Source organism: Phyllobates terribilis, unplaced genomic scaffold (assembly GCF_046119375.1).
Source record: "Phyllobates terribilis strain yellow unplaced genomic scaffold, ASM4611937v1 Scaffold_11__3_contigs__length_659146591, whole genome shotgun sequence".
Lineage (NCBI taxonomy): Eukaryota > Metazoa > Chordata > Amphibia > Anura > Dendrobatidae > Phyllobates > Phyllobates terribilis.
In genome coordinates, this window is record NW_027362771.1 from 566,473,712 (window position 1) to 566,493,350 (window position 19,639).

Here is a 19,639-nt window from a genome sequence, read left to right on the forward strand (position 1 = left end):
GGCTTTCTCAAGGAGTATATTTATTGCACTATGCACTTCAACACATAGTCTGGATTTGCCTTCTGTTTTTTTCTTATTGATTTGTGCCCCACAGCTAATCAATTACTGGGTATTTATTATATATCCCTGAGTCTGTTTTCTAAATTATGTTTTTTGATTTATATATGTATTTAAAAAAAAATCTATTAAATGAATATTTTAAATGATTCTATGGTTATTCATTATTTATTGAGTGGGTTGTGTTTTTTAATGGTGTTACAGGTTAAGTAATGTAACAGTTTAAAAGTTCTGTTTTTTTCAGATGTGATCCCAAAATGCATGTACTTTTATTGTTAGATAACAAAAGCGATTTTAATAGTGAATCATTTTTCACAAATTTTTTTCATTCTAGAATTTGTGCTTTCTAAAAAATTTGTGTACATTTTGTTAAACTTTTTTCTTTATATTGAGGACTTGAATGCTCTCATCACTGACCTAATACACTGTTGTACTTATCTATTGTTAAAGACTTGAACATCCTTCAAGCTAATAAGGATTTTTAAGCTGATAAGAATGTTCAAGTCTTTAACAATAGGACTCCACTTAACACCTGGATTTATGACTCACTACATGAATACAATTCACACCTCCACCAGACTAAGCCAACAATTCCACCACCTCTCCATGTGTAACAATAACCTTAATTTGAGTTCCTTGGCTTTTCTTTAGAAGGCATCACCCCATGCAAATATGTCCTGTTGTAACATCTCATAAATGTTGTGCCCCAGTCTGTCATTTATTTGTAAAACCGCCTGAAGAAGGAGCCTCGGTGCTCTGAAAGCTTACAAATATAATTTTTCTGGTTAGACAAAGCTATAACTCCTAGAATACTTTTGTAATTTTTGGGAATAAAAGTATAAAGTATTTATATTGATGTGTTTATGAAAAAAAGGGAATTTAAAAAAAAAAAAAAAAAAAAAAACAACTGTTTCTGCCCGGTTTCGAACCGGGGACCTTTCGCGTGTGAGGCGAACGTGATAACCACTACACTACAGAAACTTCCTGAGTGCTTGAGCAGACCCAATTGTTTGCATTGGAAGGTCAATGGTGTATGTGGATGTTTAACCTTATGATGTATAGGACATATAGGATGTGTGTCTCTAGTTTATTGTGCTTTTGTCATTGTGAACACTTCGCACATGACATGGGTGTGACTGTAAGGAGTTAATCAATCTCCACTCACAATCTTGCTCTCACCTTCCTTTGATGTTTCAAATTGAAGATAAATCACCCTCACACCCCACATATATTAGCAGCCACTACTCAATGATCAATCGGGGTGATGAGTCCCAAAATTCACACCCTGCTCGCAAACAGTTAGTTACGCAGTCTAAAAAAGGATTTGGATTCTTTAGAGTAGAGGTGGGCAATTTTTTTTCGAAAGGTGCCACATGAGAGAATGTGACTGTTGTGGAGAACCCAACCAACCAGATGAACTTAAATCTGGACCAGATGACCCAGGAGGTCCCTTCCAGCTCTACCATTCTATGATTCTATGAAATCTGCTCATTATTATTGTTCTATATTAATTTTTATCACGTAATATTAAGCAGAATTAAGAATGACTCTCTGCTAGTGTTAACACTTGTTCCAATAGAGCTTATATAATGTACCCACATAGTCCCCCTACACAGTATAATGTCCTCACACAACCCACCTACGCAGTATATTGTTCCCAGATAGCCTCCTACACAGTATGATGTCCACAAACAGCCCTAACATAGTATAACATTCCCACACAGCTCCGATGCTCAGTATGATGTCTCCATCCACACAACCTTCTAGTTTGATGTTCACATACAGCCCCCTTGCACACTATGATGCCCCCCACAGCACCCTCTTGCACTATGATTTCCCTACTCAGTCTCCTACACAGTATAATGTTCCCACAAAGCCCCTCTATACAGTGTGATGTCCCCAAACAGCTCTTACATAGTATTACATATCCACACAGCCCCATGCTCAGTATGATGTCTCCACACAACCCCCTTGTACAATATAATGTTCCCACACAGCCTCCACACACAGTATAATGTCCCCACAAAGCCCCTCTAGACAGTATGATGTCCCCAAACAGCTCTTACATAGTATTACATACCCACACAGCCCCCATGCTTGGTAAGATGTCCCTATAAAACCCTCTTGCGCAGTATGATGTCCCCTACACAGTATAGTGTCCCCACCAATCCCCCATACACAGTATACTGTCCCTACAAAGCCCCTACCCATTAAGATGTCCACAAACAACCCCTTACACAGTATGATGTCCCCACAAAGCACCCTTACATTGTATGATGTCCCCACAAAGCACCCTTACATTGTATGATGTGCCCACACTGCCCACTATGATATCCCCACACAGCCCCCTTTGCACTCTATGATGTCTCCACTCATTCCCTTTGCATGCTATGATGGTCCTACACAGTGATAAGACGAGTTTAATCTTCGGGTCAGTATGTTTACAGTGATACCAGATTTAGGTTAAGTTCCTATGATGAGTTTTTAATGAGTTCTTGACTGCATATTTTTGCTACAGCATATTAACATTTCAGTAGGGTGAATGGAATTTAGGCTATGTGCCCACGATGCAGAATTGAAGCAGAAAATTTCTACAGCGTTTCTGCATGTTCTTGGCAGTAAAAACGCTTGCGGATTTTACACGCGTTTTTGCAGCGTTTTTACATGCGGATTTGACTTGCATTTTTCAAATGCATTGTGACCTCAAATCCGCATGCGGAAACGCACAGACATAGGAAAATCTGCTGCGGAAAATTCCGCAGCATGGGCACAGAACATGCAGATTTTCATTGGGGATCATGGGGCACGGATTACCAAGTGTTTTGCAAGTGTTTACGCTGCGGAAATTCTGCATCAAAAGCGCTTGAAAAATGCATAGTGGGCACACAGCCTAATAGAGATCTCATGCCCATTGTTAATTTTTTATGCAACGTAAACTGAGCTGCGGTGCATGTTTCAGATCCGCAATTTGCTAATTTCTCTTGCAGGTGCGCTGAGTTTTATGTGCAGATTTTCCCCATAGAATTTCATTAGAGGCAGAAATCTGTAGGTAAAAATCCGCACATGAAAATATCAATTTTTGTCAAAGCCAAATACCATGAAATATTAAAAATATTTCCAAGAGCCCCTCTGCTCTTGGATCGGAGACCCTGCGGCGTTATCTCTGGGTCCCTACCATTGCCATGGTAACCCAATGTCATCATGACAACATCTGGGTCACCATCCACTAGCAAGGTAGTTAGATCATGCGCAGTGCATGATCTAACTAACGTGTCTGAAGGGCTGACAGCTATAAGGCATAGCAAAGCTCTTGCACTGCTATGCCTTATAACAGCGATCAGACTGCCGAAAGTGCAAGTCCCATAGTGGGACTAAGTAAAAAAGTAAAAAGAAGGTGAAAAAAAGTTGTACAAATATTTTTTTTTTTTTTAAAAAAAGCACAATATAATACAAAAAATATACGGTACAGACCAAAAGTTTGGACACACCTTCTCATTTAAAGATTTTTCTGTATTTTTATGACTATGAAAATTGTACATTCACACTGAAGGCATCAAAACTATGAATTAACACATGTGGAACTATATACTTAACAAAAAAGTGTGAAACAACTGAAAATATGTCTTATATTCTAGGAACTTCAAAGTAGCCACCTTTTGCTTTGATGACTGCTTTGCACATTCTTGGCATTCTCTTGATGAGATTCAAGAGGTAGTCACCGGAAATGGTCTTCCAACAATCTTGAAGGAGTTCCCAGAGATGCTTAGCACTTGTTGGCCCTTTTGCCTTCACTCTGCGCGTCCAGCTCATCCCAAACCATCTCGATTGGGTTCAGGTCTGGTGACTGTGGAGGCCAGGTCATCTGGCGTAGCACTCCATCACTCTCCTTCTTGGTCAAATAGCCCTTACACAGCCTGGAGGTGTGTTTGGGGTCATTGTGCCATTGAAAAATAAATGATGGTCCAACTAAACGCAAACCGGATGGAATAGCATGCCGCTGCAAGATGCTGTGGTAGCCAAGCTGGTTCAGTATGCCTTCAATTTTGAATAAATCCCCAACAGTGTCACCAGCAAAGCACCCCCACACCATCACACCTCCTCCTCCATGCTACACGGTGGGAACCAGGCATGTAGAGTCCATCCGTTCACCTTTTCTGCGTCGCACAAAGACACGGTGGTTGGAACCAAAGATTTCAAATTAGGACTCATCAGACCAAAGCACAGATTTCCACTGGTCTAATGTCCATTCCTTGTGTTCTTTAGCCCAAACAAGTCTCTTGTGCTTGGTGCCTGTCCTTAGCACTGGTTTCCTAGCAGCTATTTTACCATGAAGGCCTGCTGCACAAAGTCTCCTCTTAACAGTTGTTGTAGAGATCTGTCTGCTGCTAGAACTCTGTGTGGCATTGACCTGGTCTCTAATCTGAGCTGCTGTTAACCTGCGATTTCTAAGGCTGGTGACTCGGATAAACTTATCCTCAGAAGCAGAGGTGACTCTTGGTCTTCCTTTCCTGGGGCGGTCTTCATGTGAGCCAGTTTCTTTGTAGCGCTTGATGATTTTTGCAACTGCACTTGGGGACACTTTCAAAGTTTTCCCAATTTTTCAGACTGACTGACCTTCATTTCTTAAAGTAATGATGGCCACTCGTTTTTCTTTACTTAGCTGCTTTTTTCTTGCCATAATACAAATTCTAAAAGTCTATTCAGTAGGACTATCAGCTGTGTATCCATCAGACTTCTGCACAACACAACTGATGGTCCCAACCCCATTTATAAGGCAAGAAATCCCACTTATTAAACCCGACAGGGCACACCTGTGAAGTGAAAACCATTTCCGGTGACTACCTCTTGAAGCTCATCAAGAGAATGCCAAGAGGGTGCAAAGCAGTCATCAAAGCAAAAGGGGGCTACTTTGAAGAACCTAGAATATAAGACATATTTTCAGTTGTTTCACACTTTTTTGTTAAGTATATAATTCCACATGTGTTAATTCATAGTTTTGATGCCTTCAGTGTGAATGTACAATTTTCATAGTCATGAAAATACAGAAAAATCTTTAATGAGAAGGTGTGTCCAAACTTTTGGTCTGTACTGTATATTGTACCCATAAATAAATATTATTATGAAAAAAAATAATAAAAGTACACATATTGGGTATTGCTGCATCCAGAACGACCGGACATATAAAACTGTCCCACTAGTTAACTCCTTTAGTGAACACAGTAAAAAAAAAAAAAAAAAAACGAGGCAAAAAACAATGCTTTATCATCATGCCACCAAACAAAAAGTGGAATAAAACGCGTTCAAAAAGATGAATGTAAATAAAAATGGTGTCGCTGAAAATGTCACCTTGTCTCGCAGAATACAAGCCACCATACAGCTCCAGCAGCCAAAAAATAAAAATGTTTCAGCTCTCCGAATAAAGTAATGCAAAAATAATTATTTTTTCTATAAAATAGTTTTTATTGTGTAAAAGCGACAAAACATAAAAAATACTATATAAATGTGATACCGCTGTAATCGTACTGAGCACTGGATAAATTGGAACATTTTAGATAACATTTTGGAGCACAATAAAAGCTTCGACTCAATCCACAAATAAAGCAAGTCCCCACTCAGGTCTGTCATTAACGGAAATATAGGGGGATTCCACGTTATTAATAGCACAAAGGATCTGGAAAAGCAAAATGGCATCTAAAATCTATCTCATTTACAAGACTCATAAAATAGAGGGGTATATTCTGGAGGGGTATAGTTTGGTCAAGGCTATTTTATACCCTGAGTATAGTTTGGACTGGGACAGTTTATCCCCCGGGGTATACTCTGGCCTGGACCAAACTATACCCGGGTTTAATCAGTGTAGCAGTGCAGTGATTCTTTTATTGAACTATTGTATATTCCTTTAAATGGCCAGCAGTTCTCACATGTTAAAATATATTTTTTATTTTTGTAGAGGCAACATCATACTTTTTATAAGTGTCTGAAACCGGGGACCTTTCGCGTGTGAGGCGAACGTGATAACCACTACACTACAGAAACTTCCTGAGTGTTGAGGGTGACACAAATGTTTCAGGTGAAGAGTTTATGTGGATGTTTCTCCCTTCGATGTATTGTGGCAGCGCATGTCTTTTGATCTTGTGCTTTTGTCATTGTGAAGGCTCCTCACAATCATGCCCTCACCTTCCAATGAGGCTAAATAACACTTCAACAAAATCCTCACACCCCAGATACACAAGTGGCCACCACTCTCCAAGTAAACGGGGTGGTTAGTCCCCAAAAACACACACTGCTCTCAAAAAGTCAAGAAAGTGCAAACTTTAAAAAGGTTTTGGATTCTTTAGAGCAAACAAGGAGTCAACAAGGTGAGCTACAAAAGGAGAGAAACAGTAAACGCCCAAATGCTAACAGTCAATAGATGTTCTTTTGTTTTCTTGAAGTTAGGAGAACACTCAGACTCAGACTTTTATATGAATAGGAGCAAAGAAAAACTGTAGCACTCACCGTGGATAAAAAGTTATTCCTTTATTGCATTCCGGGCGGAGAATACAGATAGAAATAAGAGCTCTGACTGTTTCACTCTGTCAAGCGCTTCATCCAGGTTGTTTGCTTCACCCAGATCCACTTATAACCTGTTTTTCCAAGGTGAGTGGAGCCATGTAAAAAAAAACCAAACAATTAAATAGTAACACAATTAACCTAGACAATTCACAAATGCATTAGAAAAACGTTTTCACGTATCGTTTAAAAAGGGACTTAAATAGTTTCTCTCATTTAACCATAGCGGTCCCAAAGCTTCCAATCTTAAAATGAGTTCCGCTTCCTTTTATAGTAATATGTTATATCCATCTCCCCTAGATGGTAGGGGTTTGACACGCGCCATTCCCACACATTGCATTGCTCGTGGATTGCCACCATGGACTTGCCACAGGTGCTGCATCAATCGTGGCGAGCCCACACCTGTTCCCAAGGATCTCATATGCTCATCAAAACGTTTGAACATTGGGTGAATTATTTTACCAATATAATAAAAAACGCATTCAGAATTTACTAAATAGGCTACGTAATCGGTTCTACAGGTCTTAAATTGTTCTACATTAACCCATGAGCCTCCATTTTGGAGATGCAAACCAGTGATTAACTGCATACAATATTTGCAATGACGGCATTCTTGATTCCCTCTCAGTAATGTTTTGGATAACAAATCTCTCCTTGAATTAGTACTTCTTCTAAAGGATATGAATGTTTTTTCAGATGCAACTTCAACCAGTGTAGAGTCATACTTAACCCCTTAATGACCGCAGCATTTTTCGTTTTTGTGTTTTCGTTTATTGCTCCCCTTCTTCCCAGAGCCAGAACATTTTTATTTTTCGGTCAATATGGCCATGTGAGGGCTTATTTTTTGCGGGAAGAGTTGTAGTTTTGAACGACATCACTGGTTTTACCATATCATGTACTGGAAAATGGGGAAAAAAAATCCAAGTGCGGTGAAATTGCAAAAAAAGTGCAATACCACAGTTGTTGGTTTTTTGATCACGTTCACCGAATGCTAAACCTGACCTGCTATTATTATTCTCCAGGTCATTACGAGTTCGTAGACACCAAATATGTATAGGTTCTTTTTTAGTTAAGTGGTGGAAAAAAAATCCAAAGTTTGCTAGAAAAAAAAAAGTCGCCATTTTCCGAGACCCATAGTGTCTCCATTTTTTGGGATCTGGGGCCGGGTGAGGGCTTATTTTTTGCATGCCGAGCTGACATTTTTATTGATACCATTGTGGGGTAGATCCGATGTTTTGATCGTCCGTTATTGCATTTTATTGCAATGTTGTGGCAACCAAACGTAATTCAGGAGTTAAGAATTTTTTTCTCGTTACGCCTTTTACCGATCAGATTAATTATTTTTTTTATATTGATAGATCGGGCGATTCTGAACACGGCGATGCCAAATATATGTATGTGTTTTTTTTTTATTGTTTTATTTTGAATGTGGCGAAAGGGGGGTGATTTAAACTTTTATATCTTTTTTTTTTTTTTTTTATATTTTTTTAAACATTTTTTTTCACACTTTCTGCTTGCTTCAATAGTCTCCATAGGAGATTAGAAGCTGCAGTTATCTGATTGTTTGTTACACACAGGCGATGATCAGATCGCCTCTGTGTAGCAGAAATGCTCACTTGCAATGAGCGCCGACAACCGGGCAACGCTTATAGCAATCTAGAGATGACAACCACAGGGGTCTGCTGCAGACCCCAGGTTGTCATGCCAACCCATCGGTGACCCGCGATCACGTGACAAGGTCACCGATGGGCGGAGTCAGTGACACGCTTCCCGGAAGCGCGAGTTAAATGATGGTTTCAGAGATTGACAGCGGCATTTAACTGGTTAACAGCCATGGGTGGATCGTGATTCCACCCACGGCTGTTGCGGGCACATGTCAGCTGTATAAATCAGCTGACATGTGCCTGGTTCAGTGCGGGCTCAGCGCCGGAGACCGTGCTGAACTGGGGGTACCGACGTGATGCGTACTAGTACACACCACGTCGGTAAGGTGTTAATATGTGCTATATTTGAAAGAAAATGTAAATTTTTTATGTTTAGTTTTTTTTCTCAATATTTTATAAATTCAAAGAATTGTATCTCAGAACCTGCCCAGACAATTAATATGTCATCTATAAACCGGTGGTACAATTTTAGATACTTTAAAAATGGATTATTAATATTATAGATCATCTGATCGTCAAATTTCTCCAAAAAAATATTAGCAACAAGTGGGGCTACGGGCGTCCCCATTGCGGTTTCTTTTATCTGTGTAAACCAGCAGCTATCAAAAGTAAGAGTTGTGATTCCGGTATGCAATAAAGGAATAACTTTTTAGCCATGAAGGGAGTGCCAGAGTTTTTCCTTGCTCCTATTCACATTTGCCAGTTTTCTGTTGAGCACTGTCTGTGGCTATGATATAACTGACTTGGGACTTAAACAATGATTTATCGGTCGACCATGACAGCACCACGAGAGGGAATCCGCCCACCAAGGACAGGAAACCTACAGGCTTAAAGGGGGCGGCCCTCCCTCTCGCCTCAGTTTGGTTTCCTGTCCTTGATGGAGGAAGCCGGTCGCAGGCGAAAGAACGTGGATGGCGACGGCTGTTGATCCTGCGTCCCTGTCTGGGGACGGCAGCTCCAGCGTTGGCCTATGCTCGTGCGTCCCTATATGGGAGAGGCACAGCATCCTGAGCACTGGGGGTTCCTTTTGCAGTGGGGCTGCGCCCCTGTCTGGGGTGGCATCCCCTTTTCTGCCTCAAGCCAGGTGCGCCTCCCGTGGGAGTGTAGGCCCTGGCTGAGCCCCAAAAGTGCGGTGGGGTCTGCATCCCGAGTGGGGGTGACAGCCCACCATCACCCTCCGTAAGTATGGGGAGGGGGGGCGAGGGCCAAGGCGATTGTGTCCCCTCGCCCTGCCCTGGGTGAATGCAGCGCGGTGCATCGCTAAAGCGCGGCTTACCTGAGGGAGCGCTGACAGCATGCGTCCTCGCGCGAAGCTCGTGCGGCACGTACTTCCGGGTTTCGGTAAGTCGTGGCCCGATGACGTCAACGCGACTCGGCGATCATGTGCCGGTGTCAAAAGAGCGGGAAATTCAAAAAAAAAAAATAAAATAAAAATGGAAAAAATGTGCTGATGCACTGCTAGAGGGGAGGAGTCAATACCTATTTAAACTATCAGGTAACATGGCTCAGTGCTTCCCAAAGCTTCATTCTTTCATTATGGAGTCTGAAGGTGTCCAGTTGCAGCAGCAGCAGGTGGAGCAGCCGCCATCTTCACCATCTTAGCGGCTGTCTGGGGAGCCCCAAAAAACGCATTGCGCACGTGGTTCTGGTAGCCGGTCCTCAGGAAAACGGAGCTCGGGGTCTAGGTCTGGTCACCATACCTCCGGTAGAACGGACAAATCTGCAGCCTCTAGGGAAGGTCCCCCGGCTGAGAAGGGTCCTTCCTCCAATCCGGTACCAGCTGTTTTTTTTTCCTGAGCCGCCTGGGTAAGTGATCTTCGAGTAAGTTCACTTAGTAATATGGTATCCCTTCTCCCCTTCTAAATTTTAACAGGGGAAGAAATGTACCGCCAAGGCAAGGCATATACAGTGTGCGCTATGCAAGTTTCTTCTTCCTGACGGATACCCTAAAAAGCTATGTCAGTTATGCATAAACCAGACACTGGCAGAAGAGGGTCCTGCTCTAACTTCTGGTTTAAAACCTTAGTTAAAACAGATTCACAAGGTCCTCTCCAAGAGAGTTAAAGAGAAAGTGAACTCGGACTGTGAGATCCCCTTAGTCTTGGATGCCCCCCTATTCTCTCCCTATGAGTCAGATTCAGATAGTGCAGCCTTTTCCTCAGCTTCTTCCTCTGATAGTGATGTGGGACAAAATTGCTTCCCCCTTGGTGAAGTGGACGGATTGATTAAAATGGTTCGGTCCACTATGGGCATCACAGAGGCCAGGCAGGAGAAGTCAGTCCAGGACGTTATGTTCGGGGGGCTGGGTCAAAGGAAGAGAAGGAGTTTTCCGTTGAACTAAAAGATTCAGGACTTAATCCTTAGTGAATTGAAAAAACCGGAAAGGAAGGGCGCTCTACCTCCATTCTTCAAAAGGAAGTACCCCTTTGAGGAATCGGCCTCTTCCTCCTGGGAAAAAGCCCCCAAGATAGATGTGGCCATTTCCAAAGCCTCTAAGAGTTCCTCCCTTCCGTTTGATGATATGGGAGCTCTTAAAGACCCCCTGGATAGAAAGGCTGATTCTTTCCTTAGAGGGACCCGGGAGACTTCGGCGGGAGCCTTAAAACCCGCGGTGGCAGCTACTTGTACCGCCAGGTCCCTAATGATCTGGCTGGACCAGCTTGAAGCCCATCTTAAAAACAATACCCCCAGGAAGGAAATCTTGGCGGACATGTCTCTTCTTCAGGGGGCGGCAGCCTTTCTAGCGGACGCATCGGCAGATTCTGTCAGATTAGCAGCAAGATCTACCGCCATGTCTAACTCGGCCCGGAGAGCCTTGTGGCTAAAATGTTGGCCGGGGGACATTCATGCGAGGACAAGACTCTGCGCTATCCCTTGTGAAGGGGGACATCTTTTTGGGTCGGTTCTGGATGAGCTACTGGATAGAGCAAGTGACACAAAAAGGGGCTTTCCTAACCTATCTGCCCCCACGTACAAATGTCCTTTTCAGAAAAGAAGGTTTCTACGTAATAAGCGCCAGAAGGGTCAGGATAAATGGGAAGACCGTAGACCGAAAGGTAAAGGGCTCCTGTTCGGATCCTCTTCTGCTAGCCAAGGCCCCCGAAAACCGAGCCAATGACTCACGGCCCAGGTAGGGGGGAGGTTATTGGGCTTCTTATCTGCCTGGACAAATATTTCTTCTAATAATTGGATCCTTGGTCTGGTAGGTTCCGGCCTGAGACTCGACTTTCAGCGAGTCCCTCGTGGGAGGTTCGTCCTGAACCCAAACCGGTCCTCAACACGGGAGCAGATAGCCCTACAAGTGGAGGTCCTGAATCTGGTCCATAAGGCCGTCTTAGTGGAGGTCCCGATAGCAGAAAAGGGACTGGGGTTCTACTCACCGTTATTTTTGGTCACTAAACCTGACGGATCCTTTAGGTGTATTATTAACCTTAAGGCCCTGAATAAATTTTTGTTAATTCCCACCTTTAAAATGGAGTCCATTAAGTCTACTATAAAACTATTGTTTTCAGGCTGTCACATGGTAGTTTTGGATCTAAAGGACGCATATTACCATATACCTATACACAGAAGCTTCCAAAAATACCTCAGAGTGGCCTTGGTCATAGGGGATGAAATCAAACATTTCCAATTTGCGGCCTTGCCATTCGGTCTCGCTATAGCCCCTAGGGTATTTACGAAGGTGATAGCGGAGGTGATGGCTCATGTACGGGAACATAATGTGTTAATTATCCCTTACTTAGATGATATTTTGATCATTGGGGACTCAGCCTCTCAATGTGTCTCCCATCTTAAATTTGTCTCCTCTATTCTGAAAGACCTGGGCTTGATTCTAAATCTGGAGAAATCCAGGGAAGTCCCTTCGAGAGTACAGCAGTTCCTAGGTATCATGCTAGACTCAGACCTCCAGATGTGTTTCCTTCCAGAAGCCAAAAAACAAAAGGTCAAAAGGCTGGGGGGAAGGAGCTCTTGGGAACCCGGTCATGTCCCTTAGGGCTGCAATGTCCTTACTTGGTACCCTAATATCTTGTCTGCCGGGGGTAATGTGGGCACAATACCACTCCAGAGTTTTACAGTGGGACGTCCTACAGAATGAGGTCTCGTTACGTGGGCACTTGGAGAGACGGATGTTCTCATCTCCTCGGTCTATTGACTCTCTACAGTGGTGGGTGAATTTAGAAAACTTATCTTAAGGAGTTCCCTGGGTGGTCAGAATATCTGAAATAATTACAACTGACGCAAGTTTACATGGATGGGGAGCTCACTTGGGGGATATGATTGCCCAGGGGTTCTGGTCGGACGCTGAGAGAGCTCTTTCCTCTAATACCAGGGAACTACTGGCAGTTGATAGGGCTGTTAATCATTTCTTACCATTCCTTCACAATAAGAACATTAGGATCCTGTCTGATAATAATATAGCAGTAGCTTATATTAACCATCGGGGGTACTCGTGCTGGATCGCTAATGAGAGTGGCGGATCATCTCTTTCAGATCTCGGAACGCCATCTCCTCTCTTTGACAGCCCTCCACATCAAAGGGAAAGAAAATTCAAAGGCAGATTTCTTAAGCCGTCATTTTTTAAGGCAAGGCGAATGGGAACTAAAACAGGACATTTTTTCCCTATTAGTCCGGAAATGGGGTCTTCCGGTGGTGGATCTCTTCGCCACAAAGCAAAACCGGAAGACAAAGGTTTTTTGCTCCCTAGATCCGAGAGAAAGGCCCCTGACAGTAGACGCTCTCCAAATCCCTTGGAACTTCAGTCTGGCCTATGCCTTCCCACCGTTAAACCTTCCGCCTATGGTGCTAAGAAAGATCAGAGAGGACAAGGCAAGGGTCCTCTTGATCGCCCCCTTTTGGCCCAAAAGGCCCTGGTTCTCATGCCTCAGGAACATGTCCATCTCGGACCCTTGGGTCCTGCCCGAAGTTCCGGATCTCCTCAGCCAGGGTCCAGTGCTCCATCCGCGAGGTCCGGGCCTCCACTTGACGGCGTGGAATTTGAGAGGTCCCTGCTAGAACTAAAAGGGTTTTCCCAGAGTCTAGTATCTACTTTATTACGTAGTAGAAAGCCTGTCACTACCAAAATTTATGCAAAAATTTGGAACAAGTTTTTATCCTTTTCTAAATCTTCAGTGGATAAGGGAGCGCCAATTGGGAAGATTTTAGAGTTCCTACAAAGGGGCTTCAAGCTGGGGTTAGCAACGAGCACCTTGAAGGTCCAAGTGTCGGCACTAGGTGCTCTCTATAACTGTGTCCTCGCAGAAAACTATTGGATTTCCCGCTTTATAAAAGCAGTAGGTAGGTCCAGGCCGGTTACCAAAACAAATGTCGTTCCATGGGACCTAAACCTGGTTCTGAAAGCGTTAGCTGGGTCACCCTTTGAGCCGATAGATTCTGTATCCCTGAGATCTATTACCCTCAAAACAGCGCTTCTTGTAGCCCTAACATCTGCTAGGAGGATTGGTGATATTCAGGCTCTGTCCTCTGGCCCTCCCTTCACCCAGGTTCTGGACGACAGAATCATTCTTAGAGCAGATCCAGCATACTTGCCTAAGGTAGCTTCCCGGTTTCATAGACTTCAGGAAGTAATATTACCCTCTTTTTGCCTGAACCCTAGTAATCAGAGAGAAGCAGATTTCCATGCTTTAGATGTGAGAAGGTGTGTGGTTAGGTACCTTGCTGTCACTCAGCCCTTTAGGAGAGATAGTTCCTTGTTTATCTCCTATCAGGGGGTTAGGAAGGGGCTTAAGGTCTCTAGATCCACCATAGCTAGATGGATTAGGGAGGCCATTACGCTAGCCTATGTATCCAGCGGAGAGGAAGCACCGCGTGGCCTGAAAGCTCACTCTACCCGGGCGGTGGCAACCTCGCGGGCAGAGAGGTCTGGCGTCTCGATGGAGGACATATGTAAGGCAGCTACCTGGTCTTCTCCATCTACCTTCTATAAGCACTATAGACTAGATCTGGGTGCTTCGTCTGACCTCACATTTGGGAGAAGGGTGCTCCAAGCGGTGGTCCGTCCCTAGAATCTTCATCTCTGCAATTCTCTCGTGGTGCTGTCATAGTCGACCGATAAAGAGATTAGTTACTTACCGGTAACGGGATTTCTCGGAGAACATGACAGCACCCTTATATTCCCTCCCCTCACCCCTTTTTGGGAGCACTTCTTATCTGTTTTCATTCTTTATTCTCACACATTGGTGTTGTAAGAAAATGTATATACTGGTTGTTTCATGATTATGTTGCTATGTCTACTAACCGGGCGGTCCTCTCAATGCTCTGTAATCCAAACTGAGGCGAGAGGGAGGGCCGCCCCCTTTTAAGCCTGTAGGTTTCCTGTCCTTGGTGGACGGATTCCCTCTTGTGGTGCTGTCATGGTCTCCGAGAAATCCCGTTACCGGTAAGTAACTAATCTCTATCATCTCCATATACTACTCCATTAATTTAATTGCAGATATTAGTAGTGCCGACCTACCCTCTTTTTATTTGTATTTTTTTATATCTGTGTTCCTGGGCTCAGATTTTGAAGAAACCAACAACTCCTAAAAATAAACATTCATGATGTGCAGAGTTTACACTTGCACATATTTTCAGACATTAGGCCAGGGCTACACTGCGACTTTTTGTAGCGCTACTGACTGATTGCCTTTTGAAACTCACGGTTAGCATGTAACAAACTCCCCTACATCCAAGAGTTCTTCGTTTCTAACTCCCTTAACCTTCTGACTCTCACTTTCTATCCTGTGACATTCCACTCTCATTATGGGGGATTTTAATATCCCCATTGATAATTATATAATCCTCTCTCCCCATCTGCCACTCATCTTCTTTCTCTATCCTCCTCCTTTGCCTTTCACAACTCACTAACTTTCCTACTCATGATGACAGGAATACTCTGGACCTGATCTTCTCCCGCCTCTGCTCAGTGCATGACTTTACTAACTCCCCGCTCGCGCTCTCTGACCATAATCTACGTTCATTCTCTCTCAAGAACTGTCTCCCCACTCGGGACACCGCCACTTACCACACATACAGAAATTACGTGCCATCTTATGAACAATCTACAGCAGGGGTGGGCAATGAATTTTTCAGAGGGGCCACATGAGAGACCGTTACTGTTGTGGAGAGCCGAACCAATAGGCTGAAATTAATTTTGCTCAATATTAATATTAACATTAATTACTTTATATTAATTGTATCACTTCATATTGAGCAGAATTAAGTATGTAGACATCCCCTATATGCTGTTTGAGCACACACACAGCCCCCTATATACCGTAAGAGCCTCCACATAGCCCCCCCATGAAAAAAAACACCACATAATCATCTCGCTCGCGTTCCCGTTGCCCGGGCGCTGTGCCTCTGCTCCTGTCTCCGGTGTGCAGTGCACAGCTCAGCTGAGCTGAGCTGACGCGATGAAATGATGTCATCGCGTCAGCTGTCTCACTCGCTGATTGGTGGAAGAAGGGGCTGGCGGCGCCACAGGGCCGGATGTGACCCGCAGGCCGCACATTGCCCAGGTCTGATCTACGGACATCTTTGGCTCCAAGCTCCTCCCTCTCCTGTTCAGATTCAGCATTGTCACATTACAATAATACACTGCACAATGTCCTGGATGAAGCAGCACCTGTTACACTCGGAACGTCCCTGCACAAATGACTAACCCTGGCACACGCTGCAAAAACATTTTCTCCGGCGTTGCTCAAGATGTGCCAAGCATCAGTGGAGAAAATGACTTTCAGCAGAAAATTTCATCCACTATAAGTTCATGCTCAAGACTTACAACTGTGCTTTTCATCTAGCTAAACAAGTCTACTTCACCGTCCTCATCACTTCACTAGCCGGCAATCCAAAATGACTCTGTAGTGAGCTGGCCGGCTCTGGCTGTTCTGTGATAATTGATATAGAGCCTATTACAGAAGTGATTATACAGGATGATGTTGCCACCTTGTGGCCAGAGGTTGCACCTGCGCAGGGTGTGATGACAGAGAAAAAGACTGAGCCTCCTGTGTCCCGCCCTAGAGAGTCACGTGACCAAAGTGGGAAGCAGGAAAAAGCGCGCGAAGAGTCTGCTGTGGTCTGTAAAAAGAGCCAGGACGGTGTGCAGGCCCTCGTGTGTGGCGCAGGAGAGACTCTCAGCGTGATTTCTTCTTTCTGACACCATATCCTCGGAGCCTTCCCCAGCTTCTGCACTGCTGAAGGATTCAGCTGTTACACTCCCTACTACTGGAGTGTGGACTACATAAGGAGACCCACCAGAGCTTCTATCCGGATCAGAGAGACTGTAAGCGGGACCTCTGGCGAGAGGCCGAAGTATCCCTTCCTTTCTTTCCGCGAATTCTGCTGTTCCTGTTTTTTTTTCCGGCTGGGACGCCCTCCTGCAAAGACAGACAGGTCTGCGACGGGGGACACATCCTTCTGGAGTAAAGGACTGGTAACGTGTGAGTAGGGACAGTGAGGGTCAGCTTATCAGTACACGTTATTACTGTGCATATTTACGGTTGTCATTTATTGTTTTTCTTTGCTGTGTTAAAAATGTAAACGAGTAAAGATACGGTTCTCAAGATGGAGTCTGTGTGTGGGGATCTTGCTGGGCCAGATCATAGATACCAATGCGCGGCCTTGCCCACGGTCACTTCATCTGGCGTAGTCGGCAGGATCTGTGACCAACAGGATTCCCACCCAGGCCATGTGTACAGTCAGAAAGCCCCGCCGGTGTCTATTGTGAATCAGGTCAGGAAATTTGGCGGACGAAACTACCCTGTACCAGAGTGGGCGGAACAAGTCCGGATACTGGGGGAAATGTATAATATTGACCCTAAGACCTTGGCAGAAATGGCGGTACTGACGCTAGAGGGGGAGGCATGGACGACAGTCAGGCTGGAGACGGTCAGGGGCCAGCGTACAGTAGATGATTTGGTGCAGGTGCTGGAGAACACCTATGGGCCGACCACATACCAGGGAACACTGCGACACATGTTCTTTAGACGGACGCAGCTTGAATGGGAGGATATTCCCCAATATGCGAACGCCCTTCAGGTACTCCTTGAACAAACCTGTGGAAAAGGGGAGCAACTAGCTGGTATGGCTCCTCGTGACCTGGTACTGAGAGACCAATTTGTAATAGGACTGAGAGATCAGTATCTTAACCACACGTTACAGGACTTGATCCGGATGATGCCGGCTCTTACTTTTGCTGAAGTCAAACAGGAAGCCATAGAACGTTCAAGGGGACCCGTCATGGATATGGGGATTCAAGGTGCTGCGTGCAGATCCATATCTGACATTAAAAATCCGAACAGTGACACGGAAGACCTGAAACAGATGGTAGCAGACTTACAGAGACAGATATTACAGTTAACATTAGACCGACAGGGAGACCAGCGAAGACAGCCTAGTCGTCCCGTGGGACAGTGTTGGTCATGCGGTGATCCTCGCCATAGGGCAAATCGTTGTCCTCAACACTTCCCTCTGCAACAACCTCCGTCGCACCAACGAACAAACCCTCAGTCACCCCAGCGAAGGGAATTTCGATCAGACCAGCGAATGGAACCCCAGCCATATCCACAAGCAGAGCTACCACGCCGGGCCTCACCACAATGGCCGCCGTTAAACTAGACACCCCTGCAGCTGAGGCTCGCGCAGCAGGGGAGGCCAAGGAGAGGGGTGTGGAAAAACAGAGCCGATGGCGGAGTGCTCTTGCCGCGAATAGCTCGACACTTGAAGTTGTCCTGGAAGGAATTGCCGTACAGGGACTGATGGACACCGGGTCACAAGTGACCACGATCTCTGAACAGTTTTACGAAAATTACCTCAAACCAAGAACTGCTCGTGACCCAGACACCTCCATTAAGATTATTGCGGCTAATAATCTACCCATTCCAGTGACCGGAGTTGCTTGGATGGACACAAAGGCCTGCGGACAGGACTTAGGAAAACGAGGGATCGTCATCGTCAAGGAAGGTTTCGGCTCCGAGACCCCAGTGATAGTTGGAATGAACATCTTGAAGGACCTGGATCTTATGCTGTTGACAAGAAAAGTACCCAAATACTGGCAGAAAGTCACCAAACATAAGCCGACTCGTCTGGCGTTCCAGCGCGTAATCCGGACCGTTGGACTTCAACAGATGGCAGAGGAACAACTACCCCTAGCCGCCATTACGGTGCCACGCCGTACCCGGATTATTTTGCCCGCTGAAAAAGAGACAGTCATTTCCTTACCCCTTAACACCCACCGACAACTTGAGAGGGTTGATGTGTTGATCGAGCCGAGGACCCCAAGTGGAGATAAGCTAAACCCACTAGTTGCTCGCACTCTAGCCGTCGTGAGGAACGGGAGAGTCCCTGTCAGGCTAAACAACACCGCTGACGTAGGCCTAGCCCTTGAAGCCGGCACTCAACTTGCCCGGGTATATGCTCTACCCACGGAAGTGAATCCCATTGGGCCCCTAGAATTCAACCCGTCTACAGAAGGCGACTGGACGGTAACCGTCTCAGCCATAAACGCTCAAGTAGACGATGAAGACATTGGGCGAAAACTACGGGAAAAAGTGCAGCTAGACACGTCTCAGTACACCAAACAAGAAGTGTCTCAAGTGGAGGAACTCCTGCGGGAACACCAAGACTCCTTTGCAAAGCATGACACAGACTTTGGGTGTACCACCAGTATCCAGCACGAGATACCCACGGGCGATACCCCCCCTATCCGCGAGAGGTACCGGCAGATACCACCTCAGCAATACCAGGAGGTGAAAAGCCTGTTAGAATCTATGCTACACGCTGGAGCGGTACGTGAAAGCCAGAGCCCGTGGGCTGCACCTGTGGTGATAGTCAAAAAGAAAGATGGTTCCCTAAGGTTTTGCGTGGACTACCGTAGGCTGAACGCTTGCACTATCCGAGACTCATATCCACTTCCTCGATCGAAGAGTCACTGACCGCCCTGAAGAAGGCCAAATATTTTTCGTCCCTAGACCTGCCCAGTGGATATTGGCAGGTTCCAATGAGTGAGAAGGACAGGGAAAAGACCGCCTTCATCCTTCCCATGGGCCTGTATGAGTTCGACCGGATGCCGTTCCGCTTGAATAACGCACCGGGGACCTTTCAGAGACTAATGGAACGCTGTCTGGGGGACTTCAACTTTGAGTTTACGCTGATATACCTTGACGACATCGTGGTATACTCCGCCACCTTTGAAGATCATCTTCACAAGCTTGGCCAAGTGTTCCAGCGCTTGAGGCGACACGGCTTGAAGTTGAAGCCCAGCAAGTGCCGTCTGTTCTAGCAGGAAATCGACTACTTGGGTCACCGGATCTCGGCCGAAGGCGTCCAGCCCTCTCCGGAGAAGATAGCAGCCGTTCAAGAGTGGCCGC

General features: G+C 45.2%; 1 non-coding gene across 1 annotated transcript; it reads right to left on the reverse strand.

Annotated features, from left to right (window-relative positions):
* Window positions 1-965: 965 nt before the first annotated feature.
* TRNAV-CAC (transfer RNA valine (anticodon CAC)) lies at window positions 966-1,038 on the reverse strand. The gene has a single exon. It is a non-coding gene; the product is annotated as a tRNA-Val (tRNA).
* Between the last annotated feature and the right edge of the window lie 18,601 nt (window positions 1,039-19,639).